Genomic DNA, 17195 nt, shown 5'->3' with positions numbered 1-17195 from the left:
TGAGAAAGGAGATTAGGTGAACCAGGGCTATCTCATGAATGGGCTTAGAAGCCATGTTAAAAGTTGTCTTCTTGTAGTATTTTACCCCAAAACCCATGGGATGTTGTTGAAAGGTTAAAAGTAGGGGAGGTACATGAACAAATGTGGTTTTAGAAAGATTATCTTAACACTAGTACAGATGGTGGATTGCAGAATAATTGGACTGAAGGCAAGAGAAAAGTTAGAAGAATGCTTCAATGAACAGCCAAGGAATGAGAAAAATCTGAAGTGAAGTAGTAACAATGGAATAGCTAGCAGGCTAGATGTAAGAGATTATTTAAGAATGTAGAATTGATAGTAATTAGTGACTACTGAAATGAGAGTTGGAGACAGCTGAAATTATGTCTGATTTTCAGGTTTGAGAGCTTTTCAGGTAGTTTCATTCTCTAAACTAGAAAACAAAAATGATGGGGTCAGTTTTGGACAGGTTGGATTTAGCTACTGTAAAATAAGTCAAGTGTAGAACTACTACAAACTAGTAAGAAAAAGAAAAAAAAAATCCTCACTGCCATTGAGTCAATTCCGACTCCTAGCGACTCCCACTGAGTTTCCAAGGCAGTAAATGTTTACTAAAGTAGATTGCCCCATCTTCATTCTGCTGAGCGGCTGGTGGGTTTGAATTGCCAACCTCTTGGTTATCAGTCAAATGCCTTAGGCACTGCACCACCAAAGCACTTAAGATACTTCCTGTGACAGTTCAGTTTGTGTGTCAACTTGGCTGGGCCTGGTTGAGTGGCTGGGCAGCTGGATGTAGTATTCCCCATGATGAGACTGGTAATCAACTCCATGGTGGAATCTACTGTGAGCAGCTGAGTAGCTGCCTTAGGGAATGTGGTCTGCTTCCTGTATTTAAGCAGAAGCCTTAAGAAATGGTCTGTAGCCTATGGCACGCTTGGACCCTGCATGTAGCTGTGTCGTTGCTCAGCAGCCTGCTGTGCTCTGCCAATCTTGGGACTTACAATGGACTTAAGTTAATGGCCTGCTGTGTGGTTTGGTAATATTGGGACTGTGCCTTACTTGTCAACCTTGGGGCTTCTCAGCCTCAGCAGCCAGTAGCTACCTGAGTGAAGAAACGCCTCTAGCTCCAGTGGGCCAGGAGCAGGAGGCAGAGCTGGACCCCAAGGTTGAGGGGCTTTCACCCAGCCCCTAGAGTCTGGCACTTTGAACTTGTACTTAAAGCCTCCAAACTGTAAGAGAATAAACTCCTGTTTGTTAAGGCCATCCCATTTGTGGTATATTCTTGTCAGAGTGGCACTAGGTAATCAGAACACTTCCCAAAAGATATCCAAGCTATTGTAATTATGATGATTAAAATCACTTTGCTTCTGATCATTAAGTGATGCCACCTGGCATCTACTAAGCCAAAGGCTCATCATCTGCATGGATACTAGTTAGCCTAGGCCTATAGCAGCCTCGCACACCACCCAGTGCCTCATGAAGGACAATAACCATTACCTTCTCACATTCATTATTGCTTTAGTGAAGGGATGTCATCTGGGTCCTCCCAGGGAGGAAAGACAGCTGGGAGTTCTCTGGTATTATGCAATTAAATCCATTTTAACAAGTCCACATTTCTGATCTTTTTGACCCCTTCCTTAAAACTCTGCCAAGACTGTTCTGGCATCTCTACTTCATTTACTACAGGCCTAGAAAATGGGAGGCAGGAGAGTTGAGTCATTCCTGCAGTGTATTATGCCTGGCTCCAGAAGTCTTTGTGAGGATGTTAAATCTTGCCTGCACTCATATCAGTAAACTCTTCTTTATCTATCCTTATATTCATCCTCCCTGACCCACCTCCCAAGCATGTTCTCCTAATTTGGGTAGGTATTCATAAACTAGATCCAGCATTCCTTTGGTGGATAATCCCATTTCTCTCCATAATGTAGACAGTGCTTACCGCTTGGATTATGCTAAGAATTGACTCTAGTTACCAGTCTAGAGAAGAAGACCTGGTGGCATGGTGGCTGAAGATCTTGGCTGCTGACCAGTAGGTCAGTGGATCAAACCCACCAGCCATCATGGGAGAAAGATGAGGCAGTCTGCTTCTGTAAAGATTTACAGCCTTGGAAACCTCTGGAATTCTTCTACTCTGCCTTATAGGATCACTGTTGTTGTTGTTATGTGCCGTCGAGTCAGACCCGACTCATAGGGACCCCTCCTTGGGTTGCTGAGGTAGTATCAGTACGGAAGTAGATTGCCCAACCTTCATTCCAAGGAGTGGCTGGTGGTTTGAACCACCAGCCTTCTGGTTAGCAGTCAAGTGCCTTAGGCACTATGCTACCAGAGCTCCTAGATAAATCCCACAAAACCTAAAAATAAATATCTTAGGCTATTTGACCCCTTTAAGGAACTCTGGTGGTACAATGGGTAAAACAGTTGGCTGTTAAGCAGAAGGTCAGAGGTTCAAACCCACCAGCTGCTCTGCAGGAGGAAGATGAGGCAATTTACTTCCATAAAGATTTATAGCCTTGGAAACCCTGTAGGGGTTGCTATGAGTCTGAATTAACTCAGTGGCAGTAGGTTTTTGGTCATCTGATCCTTTAAGAAAAAGTTTGCCAATTCCTGACCTAAACTAGTACTGCCCAATAAAAATTTTCTAGGATGATGCAAATGTTCTATAATGTACTGTGTCCAACACAGTAGCCACTGGCCACATATGATTATTGAGTATTTGAAATGTGTATGAATGACTGAGAAAAGAATTCTTGATTTTATTTCATTAATTAGTTTATAATTGGATGTGGCTCATTAGGTTAGAGTTCCATAATGGCTACATAGTCTAGAAGCAATGAAGGAAGTAGGGAAGTTGAACAGATCTTAAGGAAGACATACATCACCTTGAAGGGCATCCCTCTCAGGTAAGGATTTTTCATGGTTTCCAGAAAATGAGAGGTGGCTTCCCTCTAGATAGGGGAGAAATTCACCCCTGTTAGTTTAGAGGGCTCAGAGGAATCTGGAGATGTTCAAGTGCATTAACCCAGATGTCCTCACCCTAAGTCTCAGGGCTCTGACTTTAGTGGGAGAGACACAGAGGCTGTGAATTCAGCCTATTTTGTAACTCCACCACTCTTACATTTAAATCTTGATCCTGATTTTTAACAAAGCCTACTGGATGAAGATGAAGTTCTCTTTAAACACTGCTGATGAGGCATTCTGGCTCTTATGCCATGCCCTGATAGCTGACCTGAGCTTTTTTTTTTTTGCCCCCTTCCTTTCTTCCTTCCTATGGATATTGTTGTTGTTACGTGCCGTCGAGTCGGACCCGACTCATATTAATAACAGTCAATTCCCTAATCCTCATAATTATTACTGACTCATATCATTCAAGAATAGAACTATTATTGCCTAAGCCAATAAACCTCCTTCCACATGTTCCGCTTCTCAATCCATAATAAGAGAAATCGAAGTTATTCTGATGTCCTGCCATGCCAGGATAATCACCACTCCACTTATCAGTGATAATGGGGAATATCTGGTTAGCTAGTTATCCAAATGCAGAATTCCATCCTGTGTCTGCTTCCTACAACCACTTCAGTATCAACTTTCTTGTGCTGGATTTCCCAAAAGTAGACCCTTGAGACAAGGATTTGAGTGCCTGTGTTCTATTGAGCAGTGATCCCATGGGGCAGGAGTAATGGAGGGGAAGCAAGACAGAGAAGGGTAGAAGACCAATTAAAGATGTGTTAATAAGCAGGCTACCATAAAAAGGGAACTGAGTCTCAGTGCTGTTGGAATCTCTTGAAAATTATGTAGGACATTCCTCAGGCCTATCCCCATAGTGCATTCATTCATCACTGATGGAAAGCTACTTCCAGTGCATTAACTTTCTGGCACTTCTTGCCTGCCCTGTACCATAGGATGAGCTAACTCTCAGGTGGAGAGTTGCAGGAGTGCTTGTTGTCTTCATCTGCAAAAACAGTGAGTGTTGAGGTGATACGATCAGGGCACTAACAGCATCTGCTATAATATTGAATACATAAAAAACCAAACAAACAAAAACACAAATTCATAGTGATAAATAAGGAGGGGTGGTCAAAGTAATAAAAGCAGAAACAATATATACAAACTTTCCCTGGTCACCACTGGAGATAACTTGTATACAATTCTTTATTCTGACAATTGGTAGTTAAAGGGCTAAATTAAACATTTAACCCACTTTTCAGTTATGAACTGTATCTTAAGGTACTCAATTAGCCGTGGATGATGAAGGAAGGGTTTTCTTTAATGAAAAATTCAAATTTTTCATCATTATTTTGCAAGGCTGAAATAACATGAAGTCTTTGATTGTCTTTAAAATACTACACGAAAAAGTGGTGGGGTGGGTGGATAGATGAAGCAAATAAGAGAAAATATTAATGTTGAATCTAGATTAAACCTACTAAATGGAGTTTTATTATACATACATATATATGTGTGTGTGTGTATGTTTGAAATTGTTTATTAAGAAAGAGAGAAAGTCCTTTGCTTCTCCTTCCCCCTCCAGGACTATCATTAGACTTGGGTTGCATACATATTCATTTAACCCTGATTACCCATTATTAAGATAAACAAAACATAAATAACGCAGTTGAACTGCAAGCAAAAGTTTTTACTAAGATGAAAGTTTCAAATCATGATGCCAGTGGCTGCTTTGGTCATATTATAATGCAGTTGTTAATTGTTATTCCTCCAATCTTGATGCTGTGTTCTTCTTAATATAGTCCAGCTTAACAACTGGACTATATTAAAGTTTTTCAAATTGATTGATCCACTTATACCACCTATTGTTAAGAAATTTTGCACCTCTGCATACTTCACAGGTCTGTTGTGTGGATTTTAAAAAGCAACGAATGTGAAGCTCCCAATGGAATATTGTTATGTGCCATCGAGTCGGCCCCTCCTTGAGTTGCTGAGGCAGTATCACTACGTAAGTAGATTGCCCCATCTTCCTTCCAAGGAGTGGCTGGTAGGTTTGAACTGCCAGCCTTCTGGTTAGCAGTCAAGTGACTTAGGCACTATGCCACCAGATCTCCCCAATGGGAATGTTAGCACATGAAAAAGGTAAACAAAACAGTGTGCTTAAGCCATGGTATTTTCAATTGCCTCATATGCATGTGAAAGCTGGTTAATGAATAAGGAAGACCACAGAAGAGTTGATGCCTTTGAACTATGGTGTTGGTGAAGAATACTGAAAATACCCTGGACTGCCAGAAGAATGAACAAATCTGTCCTGGAAGAAGTGCAGCCAGAATGCTTCTTGGAAGTGAGAATGGCCAGACTTCATCCCACCTACTTCAGTCATGTGGCCAGAAGGGACTAGTCTCTGGAGAAGGACATCATGCTTGGTAAAGTAGAGTAGAAGGTCAGCAAAAAATGAGAACACCCTCAACATATAAATTAACACTGTGGCTGCAAGGATGGGCTCAAGTATAGCAAGGAGTGTAAAAATGGCATGGCACACAACCAGGCAAGATTTCTTCTGTTGTACATAGGGTTGGTATGAGTAGGAGTCAACTTGATGACACCTAGTAACACAATTTTGAATTAGAAGTCCTGGTAGCACAGTCATTAAAGTGCTTGGCTCCTAACCAAAAAGTTTGCAGTTTGGACCCACCACTCACTCCCCAGAAATAAGATATAGCAATCTGCTTCTGTAATGATTCACAGCCTTGAAAAACCTATAGGGCGGTTCTATTCAGTCCTGTAGGGTTGCTATGAGACAGAATAGACTGAACAACAGTGGGAATACCTAAGAAGAGTTTACTTTATCAGATTAACTACAGAACACAAGGTCCTGAGGCAATGGGGCATTAGTTGCATGAATGATGATGGACATGGTAGTATGGAAAGTAAATAAATTATGTTTCATATTTGTTCGTGGATATGCATTTTCCAGATTGTTACTGATCTCATTTAAAACTCACAGACCTCTATTTAACAGGAGAGTTTCAATAAACTTGAAGTATGGATCCAGCCTCAAACAGTTAATAAATGCAGAGCTAGAGTTATAACTAGAATCTTCTGACTCTAAAAGAGGTCTAGATGTCTGGAACCCAGAAAGAGGACACTGAAGAATAAGAGAATGGCAGGGTGGGGACTCCTTAAAGAAGGGATAGAAGGTAGGGGAGCTTGTCCCCTTCATAATTCCACCTTAGGCCCATACCTGGTATAACTATAATTTCAGTTTTCATGTTTTTCCTCATCTTATTTACGTGGAACCACAGAACAATCCTCTTGGTGACTTGGAAGGCCTAATTCTTTAACAGGTATCTTAGACTATTGATGATTGTGTTGTTTATATATATCCATCAAGCTAAAAGTACAAAAAATTCTTATTTCATAATTTCCTGGAAAAAAAAAACAAAACTCACTGCCATCAAGTCAATTGCAACTCATCATAGTTGTAGTATCTCTATGGAAGTAAACTGCCTGATCTTCCTTCCAAGGAGTGACTGGTGGTTTGAACTGCCAGCCTTCTGGTTGTTAGTCAAATGCCTTAGGCACTACACCAGCAAAGCTCCCAATTAACAACCTTAAAATTCTACCTACCCAATACGTAACAATTCTGCAAAAATCCAGCATTGTTTCTCTTGCTTTCCACTACATTTATGATATTCAATTTTTCCTTGAAAAAATATTGATAGTTATCCCTGTTTAGTCACTTGAAATCCAAGACATAATGGGTTTGTATGGCGAAAGGTAACCTACAGTTACATCCCTTCCTGTGGATATTTTTAAATGGAAGGATTCTTACACATTTTGATGATTTTACAACACATATCTGTAGTTTTAAAACTTCAGTCACTGGAGAAGTGTATAAATTAGACAGTGAAGTTTCCCCCATAATCCCTTTCTGCAGCATGAACCATGTTAATAGTTGTGTGCCTTTCCTTTCAGACATTTTATTTTACCCGGTTTACAAAGCACTTTCACATACCTCATCTCATTGAAACCTCACAACAGCAGTATTCAATTATAAATGTGAGATTGGGGAAATTGTTTTCCAGTGAACTTTAATAACCTTCTCACAAAAGGGAGCTACCATGACTGACTACCTTCTATTCACATTTTTGCAAACCTAGGCCAGGATTGATTCACTGTGACCTTTCATGCTCAATTCATATAGCAAAGAGCAGACTGGGCTATGGAGAGCAGAATCAATCCAAACTCTGCTAAGCATTTTGGTTCTATCAGCTACAGGCTTAGCTAAACACAAAATATTTGCATAATAGATAAAGTTGGAGCAGTCTTCCAGAACACTATAAAGGATGCTTCTTCAACATGCTAACAAAGAAAGTTATGAAACTTGCCTGTCTAAATTGTGGTATAAAATTGAGTTCAAATTAGGGTAAATTGTGGTGTCTCCTCCCATATAAGTGGGTTGAGATAGACTTAACACAGCAATTACTGTTGGAGATAAAGTAGCAGCTCTCAAATTAATGGAATAAAACAAGTCCCCCAGGCTAACAGCATATTCTTGGGGTTAGCTGCTTAATTAGTGGGCTTTTTGTTCTAATAGAGCTTATAGATAAGATCTTGAAATCAAGTCTGGGTGGGGAAGGAGGGTGTTGGAGAGAGGTTGAAGTGTTAGGTGAATCTGATTACCAAAGTTTTAGACCAGTCTAATGGGAGCTCTGGTAGCGTAGTGGCTAAGGCACTTGACTGCTACCCAGAAGCCTGGCGGTTCAAACCCACCAGCCACTCCTCGGAAGGAAGATGGGGCAATCTACTATCCGTAGTGATACTGCCTGTGCAACGCAGTGGGTCACTATGAGTGGGTCACTATGAGTCGAGTCTGACTCAATGGCACATAACAACAACAACAATGGGAAGATAAGGACTTTGCTTTCAAAGGGCCAAATCACCCTTATCTCTTGAATTAGTTTGTATATAATGAACTGTTTCTTTTGGCCTAGGAAGTTGCTTCAAGGAACCCATTATGACAGCCAAGGACTAACTAAGAATAAATTTCTCCCCAATGACAAAATTGAAGGATAGCTAATACTTTTTCAGTCTTCATCCATTTTCTAATTCATAAACAAAAACATTTGTTACATGAATTTTATTATTGTGGCTTTCAAACTGATGCTTGTATGTTTCTCTTAAAACTGTTTGGTCTCAACCCTCTAAAGCATGGGGAAGTGGTGATAGAACTGAATTTAGTTTCCACTGAAACAAAAAGGCAGCAACAAGTCTCTGAGCTCCCTTGCCTCTGAACAAAATGCAGAGTGACTTGGAGTACTGTGACCTATCTTGAAATGTTGTAATGGTCCTGATAGTGATTCATGTCCTCACAAAACAAACAGCTCTCTCTCTAACCCTTCACAGCTTAGGCGGGGCCTCCACCACAGAGCTGCCTTTGGTCGGCTCTGCTGGCTTTGATTAGGAGACTCTGGCAGCCAGTCTGAGAGAGAAAAGGACATTCAGGGAATTTTAAGTGGTTTGGATCAGCAGTTGTCATGTACAATTGATGTTCATTTATATTTCACTAGCCAAAATCTAATGCTGCCCAAAAATTGGGAAAGAAATATTTCAAATACTAATCAGGCTCAATCCTGCTTGAATGTAAAATATGAGCTGTCCTACCTTTTTTTCACTCTTACTCTCAGAAGGGAGATTTAATATTTCCTGACAGTGCTTTAAATACTTTGCTGTTCAGACTTCAATGAATCCACAATAATTTTATCAGTTAAACCAGCTTGGATTTTCCAAAGCTGTTTTAAGCTTAGGTACTTTTGAACTCCTTATCATGCCATTCATCCTTTGATATTTGGTTTTATAGAGAAAGAGCCAATACTCAGATGAATTACCACTTAACCATTTAACCCATTTACTTGCTTATTCTCTGTTCATCATGACGTTCTCATTGGTCCAGTTGTGAGGATTTTTGTTTTCTTTATGTGGAATTGTAATCCATACCGAAGGCTGTAGACTTGGTGTTCATTAGTAAGTGCTTCAGGTTCTCTTCATTTTCAGTAAGCATGGTTGTGCCATCTGCATATCACAGTTTGTTAATAATTCTTCCTCCAATCCTGATACCACACTCTTCTTCAAGTATTCTAGCTTCTCAGATTGCTTGCTCAACATACAGGTTGAATAAGTATGATGAAAGGATACAGCCCTGGAACACTCCTTGTTCTATTCAAATGACTACCTCTTGGTCTATGTACAGTTTTGCATGAGCACAATTAAGTGTTCTGAACTCCCATTCTTTGCAATGTCATCCATAATTTTGTTATGATCCACACAGTCAAATGCCTTTGCACAGTCAATAAAGCACAGATAAACATCTTTGAGGTATTCGCTGCTTTTGATCAAGATCCATGTCACATAAGAATTAATATTTCTCATTCCATATTCCTCTTCTAAATCTGGCTTGAATTTCTGGTATTAGTTCCATGTTGAAATACTGCTACAATAGTTTTTGAAATATCTTTAGCCAAATTGTACTTGCATGAGATATTAATGATCTGGTCTAATTCCTTATTCTGTTGTATCATCTTTGTTTGGAATGGTCATAAATATGGACCTCTTCCACCTGGTTGTCCAGGTAGCTCTCCTCCAAATTTCTTGACCTAGGTAAGTGAGCACTTCCAGTGTTGCATCTATTGAAACATCTCAATTGGTATTCCATCAATTCCAGGGCCTTGTTTTTCACCAATTCCTTTTGTGCAGCTTGGACTTCTTTCTTTGATACCATCAGTTCCTGATCATATGCTACCTCCTGAAATGGTTGAACTTTGACCAATTCTTTTTGGTATAGTGACTCTGCATTCCTTCCATCTTCTTTTGATGTTTCCTATGTTATTCAGTATTTGACCCATGTTGTTGTTGTTGTTGTTATGTGCCGTCGAGTCGGCCCCGACTCATAGCGACCCCTCCTTGGGTTTCCGAGGCAGTATCACTACGGAAGTAGGATTGCCCAACCTTCCTTCCGAGGAGTGGCTGGTGGGTTTGAACCGCCAGCCGTCTGGTTACCATAGAACACATCAATATTGAAACACAAGGCTTGACATTTTCCTTCAGTTCTTTCAGCTTCAGAAATGCTGAGTATGTTCTTCCCTTTTGGTTTCTTAACTCCTGGTCTTTGTTCATTTCATTATAATACTTTATCTTCTTGAGCTGCCCTTTGAAATCTTTTGTTCAGTTCTTTCACATCATCTTTCTTCCTTTTGCTTTAGCTAAGAGTGAGTTTCAGAATTTCTTCTGACATCCATTTCAGTCTTTTTTTTCTATCCTGTCTTTTTAATGATCATTTGCCACAATCAACACCTATGGAAGCAACAGTCAAGAAATCAAAGAACATATTACATTAGGCAAATCTGCTGCAAAAGACATTGTTAAAGTGTTTTTTTTAAAAAAACATCACTTTAAGGACTAAAGTGCACCTGATGCAAGCTATGGTCTTTTCGATCATCTCATGTTCATTGTCAAAGCTGGACAATGAATAAGGAAGTCCAAAGAAGAATTGATGACTTTGAATTATGGTGTTGGCAAAATAAGATTGAGTATCATGGACTACTAGAGAATGAACAAATCTGTCTTGCAAGCAGTATAGCCAGAATGACCCTTAATAGCATGGATGGAGAGACTTGGTCTGATGTACTTTGGACATGTTATTAGGAGGGCCCAGTCCTCAGAGAAGAACAAGCTTGGTAGAGATTCAGTGAAAAAGAGGAAGATTCTCAATGAGATGAATTGACACAGTGGCTTCAACAATTGGCTCAAACATCAATGACTGTGAGGATGACAAGAAGTGTCAAGCCTAGCCCTCTGAGGAATATGCTGTATTGATACAGCACTGTGGTAGTACCACCTCTAGACACCTCTTCTTTATTTCTTCAGGTGACCACTGAATCTTCACATTAGAAACTGTCCTAGCTTCTTGAAAGTATAAATGAATTCTTACATTTTGGAATTCTTCGTTTTCCCATAATTTCCTATGTAAAAACAAATTAGAAGTCATGGAGTAGATGCTGATTTAAAAAAAGAAAAAAAAAGAATATTAAAGAGATGAATGTAAGTGATTATGAAATCTAAGCAGGCCTACAAAACACAAACATTTTGTAAAATACAGTGTCAAAATGAAAGAGAGATGATAACAAGACAAGGTTGGCTTTGAACTTGTAAGTCAATGATTATCATGTTTTCTCTTCATTTTCTAATAACCAAGTTTTTGGTATTTTACATTTGACTTAAAAAAAAAAAGCCACTGCTGTCAAGTCGATTCTGACTTGTAATGACCCTCTTTGGGTTTTCGAGGCTGTAGATCTTTACAGAAGTAGATTGCCCAGTCTTGCTTCCATGGAATGGCTGGTGGGTTTGAACCACCAACCTTCTGGTTAGCAGTTCGATACCTTAGCACTGTGCTACCAGAGCTCCTTTTACATTTGACTACTTCTTATAAAGGAGCTCTGGTAGCATAGTGCCTAAGGCACTTGACTGTTTACCAGAAGGCTGGTGGTTCAAACCCACCAGCCACTCCTCGGGAGGAAGGTTGGGCAATCCTACTTCCGTAGTGATACTGCCTCGGAAACCCAAGGAGGGGTCGCTATGAGTTGGGGCCGACTCGACGGCAAACAACAACAACAACAACTTCTTATAAATCTAGACTTTAAATATTTGATTCTCTATATTTTAACCCTACCATACCACATTTACCTACTGCTCCAAGATAAATATCAGCAACTAAATTTTCAATTTTTACTTTAAGTGGGGAAACTTCTGATTATAGTAATAGAACAACTTTTAAAAGACTACTTTTTATGGAAATGAGTTGGGACAATTTGCTATATTAACATTAAATTGGGATGCTATAATAGTAAGACTTTCAAAATTGAGAATATTGCTTTCCTAATTATACAGGCTACCTAATATTATATCTTTAATTTAAACCTTCTCTGATACTTTGTAGGAAGTATAAAATTATGCATGTGTCACTTAGCTTAAACTAGATTTCGAGGGTGATAACTTGCCCTAACCAAAAATTCACACTCTTCTAACCTTCTAATCCAAAAGCCCACCCTCCAGAGCTGATTACTCTTAAGGAGTCAACTATTTTAATTTCCTAACCACACCAGAGGATTTCTTCATTAGCGTAATACATGTTGAAAATGAATTTTCATTGGTAAAATTAGTGACTTGTCAATTAGCATTAGGGACTTAGGGACATTAGAAAGTGGTTTTAATTGATGAAATAATGATAACAAAGACATGTGAATTGGAAAATATTCTAGAGATTATTTGTCTGCTTGCATACTTGGAGAATCAGAAACCAGAAAATCTTGTGGCTTATATCTTTAGGGATATTGTCTAAAGATTGACTACTAGATTGTCCTATGTCCAGCCACTGACTCAATCTTCAGTTATATAATTGCCTAAAGTCTACAGTAAGGTTTATTGAGCCCTACCTCTACAATAACGTCATATCTGCCTCAAGTGAATATTTCATGCATGATGGGGTTAGATTATCTAAAAGCCAAGTACTGAAATTCCATCAATCTTGTAGAATAAGTCCTATGAGCTGTTTGTGCCTGCTGCCTAATAAATGTTTGCTAATAAACATCTCTGTGTGTGGCCAAATTTGGTCAGAGTTTTATTTTTATTGGAATCTGGAAAAGAGGTTGTCAGGCAGATAGTTACCCCTCACAACCTCTACTTATCAGTGGTTATTGTTACCTACAAAATTATCTTCACATTATCTTTCAGTTAACACTTGGTCTCTCTCTAGCCCCATCCCAGGTATTTTTAACCCATGTGTTTATAGGCAGTTTGAGATATAATAAATCCACTGATTTATAGACTATAGGCCTAGAGGGATTCAGTGGGATTCCTTGCATGCATTGAGCTGTCCTGGGTTAGCAGTCCCTTTAGAACCCTATCAGTTGGACTGGTCTCTGTCTGTCAGAGTCCTAGGGGCAGTTAGGGTTTTTCCATTTCCCTCTAGGTAACTGAAAAGCCTAGAGGAATTCTGAGTGATACTTCCTGTTGATGAAGTTTCTTCTGTGGGCCTTTGGTAATTCCCACAGAATAGAACATAGATATGGAAGTGCTGGGGCCATGTCGTAGAGAGAGGTGGTGGTGGTGGTGGTGATAGTGATGAGGAGAGAAGGAGGAGGATGATTGTTAACACAATTTCCACATGCTGAAAACCTATATTGTCACAGATTGTGTTTCACTGCACATAAAATAAAACTTAAGAAATATTAGCTTAAATCAGTAAAAGTTGCTTTTCCTTATGTAATAAATCAGTTGTTGTATGCCACTGAGTTGGTTCTGACTCATAGCGACCCTCCAGGACAGAATAGAACTTCCCCATAGAATTTCCTAGGCTGTGATCTTTTGGGGAGCAGATCATTAGGTCTTTGTCCTGCAAAGCAGCTGGTGGGTTCAGACCACTGAACTTTAGTTAGCAGCTGAGCTCTTAACCTCTGTGCCACCGGGGTTCCTTGTATAATAAATCTAGAGGTAGACAATCTAAGAGTGGTACAGGGGTTCAACGATGCCAACAGGGACACACAATGTATCTTCCTGCTCTGCTATCATTACTTGGTGGCTCTTGTCTTTATTCTTTCAAAATGGCTGCAGCACCTCAAGGCATACCATAGGGAAGGACAGAGGGGAAAGGGCTTTAATAAAGTAAAGTTTTACATTTGTATTCAGAAAAATTCAGTTAAGACATTATACTGGTCAGAACTTTGTCATTTCCTACCTGCAAGGAGTTGGAGAAGTGAGTAATTTTACTTGAGCACATTGCCCTTCTGAACAAAATGAAATTCTGACAGTAAGGAAGAAGGGGAATGTCTATTGACAGGCAACTAGCAATGTTTACATCTCCTGTTTACCAGACATCAAGTACTTTATAAACACATATTATGTTGGTTAAGGTTGTGTGTCTGGTTTTGAGTGGCTGGGCAGCTGGATGTAGTTGTTCCCTACGATGAGACTGGTAATCAACTCCATGGTGGAATCTACTATGAGCAGCTGAGTAGCTGCCTTAGGGATGTGGTCTGCTTCCTATGTATATGAAGAAACTTTGAGGAAGGTCTCTAAATTCTTGGAACATTTGGATACTGTGTTTGGATGAATCATCAGTGAGTTGCCTGCCATTTTGTCTGGCAATCTTAGGACTGGTAATGGAATTGAATTAGTGGCCTGCCATGTTGCTTGATAATTTGGGGATGGTGCCGTTTTACTTGTCGACCTTGGGTTTGTCAGCCTCAGCAGCCAGTAGCTGTCTGAGGTAAGAGAAGCCACCAGCTTCAGTGGGCCCGGAGCAAGAGGCAGAGCTGAAACCCAGTGTCAGGGGGCTTTCATCCAGCCCCTAGAATTGCCACTTTGAACTCAGACTTCTAGCCTCCTAAACTGTAAGATAATAAATCTCTGTTTGTTAAAGTCATACATTTGTGGTATTCTCTGTTAGAGCAGCACTAAAGAACCAAAACACATATAATCTCTAACATTAAACTCTAACCATTTCCCACAGGTCAAAACTGAGGATCAAAAAATTTTAGTAATTTGCTCAAGAAAATGGCAAAGCATAATTTGAATCTAAGTCAATTTGTCAAATGGTATTACTATTAATCATTATTATTGATAATAAAGAGTCAAATGCTTCTTATATATCAATTATTCTTCTGTGTTTTATGTATATTGACTCATTTCTTCCTCACAGAAATCTTCTGAGAAAGGTTTTTTATTGTCCTTAATTGTCAGAATGGAACTCAGGTGGCATATTGGGTAAGGCATTTGGCTGTTAACCAGAAGGTTGGAGATTCAAACCCACCAGATGCTCCACAGGAAGAAGATGAGGCAATCTACTTCAATAAAGATTTATAGCCTTGGAAACCCAAGGAGGTTTGCTGTGAGTTGGAATCAACTCAATGGCAGTGGGTTTAGTTTTGGGTCTTACTTGTTAGATGAGGAAACCAAGGCTTAGAGAAGTTAAAGGACTTATTTTGAGGCACTTATGTGAGGTGAAGTTCAAGTTTGAATGCAAGTGTATGTGATTTCTGACCTTTTCATAACTCTGCTGCATCACCTCTGCAAAACTCATCTGCTCTTGTTATGTCCACTCCCACTATCTTACTAAGGCTGCTGAAGCAAATGGGCTAATAGTCAAACAACAATGAGGCAGTCTATCAGTCCACCAAATTAGAGGGACTGAACAGAGGAAGACCTTTCCTGTATATATGAAGATCCCACAGAATGTGTAAATTATCGAACAATATCATTAATATTGCATCCAAGTAAAATCTTACTGAAGATAATTCAAAAACAGTTGCAGCAGTATATTGACAGAGAACTTCCAGAAATGCAAGCTGGATTCAGAAGAGGACATGGAACGAGGGATATCATTGCTGATGTCAGATAGATCTTGGCTCAAAGCAAAGAATACCAGAAATATGTTCACTTATGTTTTATTGACTATGAAAAGCATTTGATTGTATGGATCATAACAAATTTTGGATAACATTGAGAAGAATGGAATTCCAGGACACTTAACTGTACTCATGAGGAACCTGTACATAGAACCGGAGGCTGTCGTTTGAACAGAAAAAAGAGAACACTGCATGGTTTAAAATCAAGAACGGAATGCGTCAGGGTTATAGCCTTTCACCATACTTATTCAATCTGTTTGCTGAGAAAATAATCTGAGAAGGTGTACTATATGAAGAAGAATGTGGCATTAGGATTGGAGGAAGAGTCATTAACAACCTGTGATATGCTGATGACACAACTTTGCTTGCTGAAAGTGAGGATGACTTGAAGTACTTACCAATGAAGATTGAAGAACACAGTCTGCAGTATGGATTGCATCTCAATATAAAGGAAACAAAAATCCTCACAACTGGTGCTATAAGCAACATTATGATAAATGGAGAAAAGATTGAAGTTGTCAAAGACTTCACATTGCTTAGTTCTACAATTGACGCCAATGGAAGCAGCAGTAAGGACATCAGATGACATTTAGTACTGAGCAAAACGGCTGCAAAGGACCTCTTTCAAGTGCTGAAGAGCAAAGATGTGTCCTTGAGGACTAAGGTGTGCCTGACACAAGCCATGGTATTTTCAATCACCTCATATGTATGTGAGAGCTGGACAATGAACAAGGAAGACCGAAGAAGAATTAATGCTTGTGAGCTGTGGCATTGGCAAAGAATGCTGAAAGTACCGTGGACTGATAAAAGAACTAACATATCTGGCCTGGAGGAAGGGCAGCCAGAATGCTCCCTGGAAGTAAGAATGACCAGACTTGGTCTCACATACTTTGGTCATGTTGTCAGAAGGGACCACTCCCTGGAGAAGGATGTCATGCTTGGTAAGGTGGAGTGTTGACAAAAGAGGGGAAGGCCCTCAATGAGATGGATTGACATGGTGGCAGAGGCAATGGGCTCAAGTATAGCAAGCATCATGAAGGTGGCTCAGGACCAGGCGGTATTTCGTTCTGCTGTGCATAGAGTCACTGTGAGTCATAGACGACTCAACGGCACCTAACAACAACAACAACAACAAACAGAGGAGTGACCCGAGAGTGAACACTGAAAAGTAAAGAAATAGCAAGGAAATGGGTAAGGTTCAAGCTGGTATAAAATCCTGTGCAAAAATACACATTTAATGTTTTTCTGATACAGAGTGCCTCTTTTCCCCACCTCAGTGTGTATTCTTGATGAAGCCACAAGGAAATATCTATCACATTAGATGACCATTGCTCATTGCCTACTTAATAATCATTCTCCCATTCATCTTTACTAACAGAACCTCCATTTTTCTAAGGGCAGCATTAGGCTCAGTTAAAATAACTGCACAGACTGCCTTGCCTCTGTGAGGTGGCTATACAACACAAGATGAACCAATCACATATAAGTAAGCAGTCTTTTCGTTAGGGCTTCCTACAAAATTATTGTTTGCCTGTTAAGAGGAGACAAGCTCAAATGACACATGCATTTGCCCTTTTTTTCAGTCCAGTTGTTTTCTTCCAGCCTGGAATGCAGTTATAATGCCAAGTGGGGCAATAGTCATCTTGAGAGCATGAAAATTATAGCCTCACATTAAGGATGGCATGGTGGAAAGATGAGCAACCTGAGTCCCTAATAACATCATAAAGCCTCCATACCAGCCCAAGTACACCTATCTCTTAATTTTTGTGACAATTGGAAAACGAAGTCCTATTTAGT

Source organism: Orycteropus afer, unplaced genomic scaffold, assembly GCF_000298275.1.
Source record: "Orycteropus afer afer isolate SDZICR_OR568_19922 unplaced genomic scaffold, OryAfe1.0 scaffold00002, whole genome shotgun sequence".
NCBI lineage: Eukaryota > Metazoa > Chordata > Mammalia > Tubulidentata > Orycteropodidae > Orycteropus > Orycteropus afer.
The sequence above is the reverse complement of the archived record's forward strand: the minus strand, read 5'-3'. Positions refer to the sequence as shown.